At 54.2% G+C, this 4,884-nt stretch overlaps 1 protein-coding gene across 2 annotated transcripts in view; it reads left to right on the top strand.

Annotated features, from left to right (window-relative positions):
* The first annotated feature begins 4,046 nt into the window (after positions 1-4,046).
* STEAP3 (STEAP3 metalloreductase) overlaps positions 4,047-4,884 on the top strand; it is a 25,858-nt gene continuing 25,020 nt past the window's right edge. Inside the window, exon 1 of one of the 2 annotated variants that reach the window (XM_017820903.1) lies at positions 4,047-4,177. The gene's annotated coding sequence lies outside the window, so the exon portion shown is untranslated. Of the gene's footprint in view, positions 4,178-4,594; positions 4,699-4,884 lie in introns of those variants that run through there. The other variant, XM_017820902.1, reaches the window with a different exon arrangement.

Below are 4,884 nucleotides of genomic sequence, written 5' to 3'. Positions count from 1 at the left end.
AACAGGAGGATCTACCACCCACCAAAGCTAAACCCAGTGTTTTGCAATTAAACTCTGCAGCTAATAAACCAAATTCAGCCCTGACAATGTTATCAAGGAGCTCCCTGGAAATGATTCTTTATGTCAAAGTCTATTTTTAGATCAAATAAATCCAGATCCATCCTGGACAAGCTGTGCTCCAGTTTGTGGCATCTCCATACCTCACCATTTCCCATGCAGTGAATTCTGCTGTGGGTACCCAGACCACGGGCTCAGCACCAGAACCATGCCCCAGAGCAGCTTTGTGCTGGATTAAACAGTTTTCCCAGAAAGAAACTGCATTTCTACATTCACCTTTCTTGGCTTTTGGTCTTTTTCTCCTTTTCCTACTAGATGGCGCCTGCATGACAGGCGGAGACGAGTCCCGGCACCGAGCATCTCTACCGTATCTCCTCCGTGAAGGGCCGATAAATTACACTTCTCTGAAAAGCCGGGCAGTTGTGAAAGCGATAACCTGCCGGGAGCTGATTAGCAGCGGGAAGCCGTTTTCTGGCAGCACCACGTTAACTGTTCTTTCCGACCGACTTCCCCAGGGGATGCCGCCAGACCCCGGGGTGGGGCATGTAGCCCAGCCCAGAAGTTGAATCCGCAGTACTCCAGGTGTGCATAAGCCCTGTACGGACACTTCCAGCCCGAGCATCCTCCTGAGCACCCTGAGCACAGCTGTGTTGCCAGGGTGCTCAGGAGGATGCTCGGGCTGGAAGTGTATGGCATGGCTGTGCAATCACCCACACTCAGCCACATCTCACCTCAGCAGCCTAGCCCAAAAATCAGGCATTTCGTTAGTACTTCTGGATCATCAGTGAGAGACACATGGCTGACGGTGTGGTTGGTGTGATAGGTGACAGATGGTTGGCATGGCTGCAGACCTCCACTGACTTTTAGCACCATACAGCCATCACCAGTGCACAGCTCTCAGGTGGGAGGAGGGCTGTAGGGGTACAGTCCATCCCTCCCCACCTGGGATACTTTAGGAGGAACACAGCAGTGCTTTGTCATGCCTGAAACCTGCCCACAAGTGGCTTCCCTCTGCCTGCTCCCTCCTTGCAGCTCCATGAAGATTCAGCCAGGTCTGTCCCCAGAGCTGTCAGGTGCCAGCATCACTCCCAATCCTTCCAGATGACGCCAGCAGAGTTGAGGAACAGTATAAGATGCTACTTCTTCACCCAATAAAGATGCTGTTTGCCCACCTTCAACTTCACAGAGCCATCACAGCTCCGTCCGTGCCCATTTTTGCAGTCCCCAGCTCATTCCCCTACACGTGCCCTCTGTTTCACAACCGCGCCGAACCAATTTCTGGCCTCTGCTCACTGGCAATAATTAACCACACATTATTGATTCTACCCTGCCAGTATTGTACACACACCTTTCCAGCCCCTCGGCTCCTTTCTGGGCTCAGCAGTTTTGGCACTGCCGGGCCACATGCCAGTCCAGAGTACCATGCCGGCAAACCCTGCTGTGCTTATAAACCAATTTCCCAACCCAAACGGTATCCCGGACCCCAAGAAAGCAGATTCCAGCCCAAAATGCAGCTCTCGGAAGGCCAGAGGAGTTATATTTACTGACCACCCTGCCAAATAGATTGGTTTGCCAATGCTAAGTTTGCCACTTACTATGTCTGGATTTCAGAGGAAAGCGGAGTCATTCCCTTGCCATGACATTGCAAGTGGCAGGGTGAGGTGATGTCCCCAAGCTCTCCTTTTGTCACAGGGTCTGCTCAGGTGCAGCCACTGCTGCCCAGTGCTTCTGCATCCCTGGTGTCCTCCGGGGGTACACCAGACCTTGAGGTGCCACGTGATGCACCCAAGGGAGCCAACAAGCGGAGAGGGGCACAGGGAGGTTTGGGGACCACTCACTTTGTGTCTGGGTGCAACAAAGCCAGGGAATGCCCTGGGCCACCATCCCTATTGATTAGGTGTGGGACAGGAGCTGTCCTGGTGTACCCCTTCACACTGTCACCTCAGATGGCTTGAGCATCCCAGCAGGAGCCCCAAGACACTGTGGGAGTTGGGGACTCCTCATGGCTCCCTGGCCTGGCAGCCAGGAGCTGTCAAGGTTCATCTGCTCACCAGAGCCACACTGTGCTGGCATACAGGCACTGGCAGAACCTGCCAGCCCCAGCCCTGAGCAGATCCAAAGCAACTGCCCCGCCTTCTGGGGGGGAAGAACAGGGAGGAGGGGGTGCAGCTGGCACTGCGGCTGAGGGGACGACAGGGCACAGCCAGATGGGCACAGGGACACAGATGGTGCTGACAGAGAGTTGCAGTTCTGACCAGTGAGTGATGGGCCAGAATAGATGAATGCTGTGAGAAGAAGGGTCCAGATGACACAGGGAAAAGCCCTTGCTCAGGACCAGCAAGGAGAAAGGGAGGGGGAAAAAAGCAGATAAAGATACAGAAACACTGGCCAGGTCCAGCACAATCCCAGCACATTGAGTCTCTCTGGGTAGAAGAGAAATTAAGCCAACTTGCAAGTCCATATCAGGTCATCTCATCAGAAAGACAGTTCCCAAGGGAATTTCTTGAGCAAAAAATAAAGTTAGTCAAGGTCTGGGAGCTGGGGAGGTTTTAGCTACCTACTGAAATGGCTGGAGGCAAAATAGAGCTGCAGGGTTTAAACCATCCAGCAAAGGGGTGGCGTGGACAGGGTTTGAGGAGACAGGCGTAAAACAGGTGTTTATTCTGAGATGCTTCTCTGTGACAGACAGGTGGAAAAGCAGAGTATATTTTGGTGAAAGTGATGGGGATAAAATCTTCAAAGTTTGCTAATTTACAAAAAGGAAATCTTAAAAAACCAAATCAAACAAAATAAAACCAAACCCAAAACCAAACACACACAAACAAACAAAAAAGAAGTAGATTTCAGCATTTCAGGAACTCCAGTGGTCATTACCCACCATGGAAGTGATCATAAACCTGTGGCCTTCACCCATGCAAGGGAAAGGTACAGAGGGAGACCAACCTGGTGCAGCCATGGATCTGCAGAGACCTGAGAGATCAGAGGAAACTGTAAAATGAATTGTGATGACCAAGGCAAACAAGGCAATGACTACAGGTTCTATAAATAAATTGTAAGGTAAAATTTGTCATTTACATAATGTGGGAGAGAAGGTACCAACATACATAAGGCACAAGAGAGTTCAACAGTTTCTTTCCTTCAGTCTCCACAGAAAGGTGATTGTGGCATATAAATTATTATTAAGATAGGCATGAGGAGGCAGGGGCAAGAAGGAGGTAAGGAATAATCTGGATCTCTCAGCTGCACTCAGTCACAGATGGATTTCACAGAGGCATGATGAAGTACAGCTGTCCCAATGATCCTCCTTCTCCTAACCATGCCAATAGGTTTTCTCACCTTTCCAGTATTGTCCAATACCCAAGGGACTCACAGCATCTCGAAGTTTGCAGCTTGAAAATCCCAAGCCTCTGGAGCTCTCTCTTATCCAGGGACCAAGCCACTGGGAGCCACCAGTGGGAGTTTTCCCTAGCAATCTCATACCTTTGCTGCAGCTTCCCCATATTAGCAGGTTTCTATATCTCTCACTCCTTAGATCTGAGAAGGTGGTGAGTGCCCTTTCAGGCTGGGACAGCCCTGGCTGGCAGCTGACCCTGTTTGCAGGCAGAGCAGAAGCAGGAGAGGGGGGATGTCTGTGTAGGGCAGCTGGTGACGATGGGCTGAGATCATTAAAATCATGGCCTGCCCAAGAGAGAGGAAAGAAGTGGGGTTTGTTTCATCCTAAGAACACACATCCCATGTGCAAGGTGGACACAGAAGGGATGGTAGTCAGCAAAGATTAGGAAAAGTCTCCTAACTGCAGGGACTAAACATCCTCTGCCCAGGCTACAAACACAGATCACATCAGCATCTCCCCAAATATGCCACAGTTTGGGGCATGAAAGAGATGAAACCATCCCTTCAGGTCCCTCCCCTCCATGCTCCTCTCCTCTACTGAGAGAGCTAACCAAAGCTCCCGAGGGATTTGTTTTCAAGTCCCTGTGGGTTTGTCCCAGTGCTTTTGCTAGAAGACACTGCCAGCTCTCGGCAGCCCCCGAGCGTCTATCGGAGCTGGTCTATCGGAGCGGGGCCGTGTGGCTGTGTTGGGGTGGCTGCAGCAGGACAACTCTTTCTCTGAGTGTGGGTAAGAACCATTATCTGCTCCACACCTCGTGGCACAGCTTTTCAGAACAAGTGCACGGCCCCTGATAGCAGGGCCAGAAGCGCAACAAGCCGCACCCGTCCACTAAAATAAGACACCGGCTGGCTTTGAAATAGCGTTTATAAATAGAGAAATTAAGGTCTGCCTTCGATTCCCGTCTGTAATGGACACCGCGACCCGGCTGCCCTGGCAGAGGTGCCCTCCTGTCCGTGCGTGTTTAACCTCGGCGCGGCAGTGCCACCCGGGCGGGCGCTGCGGGACGGGGCTGGGGGTCCCACCGCTCCCGTGCTCCCACCGCTGGGCCGGGCAGGGCTGGGCCGGGCACTGAGCCGGGCTGTGCAGAGCCGCGCTGGGCCGGGCTGTGCCGAGCCGAGCGGAGCTGAGCGAGGCAGTGGCTGCGGCCGCGGCGGGGACACGGGCAGAGGGCGGAGCCCGGGCCTGACATCACGGCTCCGGCTCCCGCTCCCGGACGGCGCCGCTCGCCCTCCCGCCGCCGCGCAGAGGTGAGGACCGCGGGGGACGGGCACCGCGCGGGGACGGGCACAGTCCGCGGCCAGCGGGGCTGAGCCACGGCCGGGGCTCGAACCGGCAGCCGCGGGGCGCGCCGGGCGTGCGGTGCAGCGCCGGGCGGGGGTGGCTCGGCTCGGCTCGGCTCGGCTCGGCTCGGCTCGGCTCGGCTCGGCTCGGCT

Source organism: Lepidothrix coronata, unplaced genomic scaffold (genome assembly GCF_001604755.1).
Source record: "Lepidothrix coronata isolate B3197 unplaced genomic scaffold, Lepidothrix_coronata-1.0 Scaffold86, whole genome shotgun sequence".
Taxonomy (NCBI): Eukaryota; Metazoa; Chordata; class Aves; order Passeriformes; family Pipridae; genus Lepidothrix; species Lepidothrix coronata.
The sequence above is the reverse complement of the archived record's forward strand: the minus strand, read 5'-3'. Positions and strand labels throughout refer to the sequence as shown.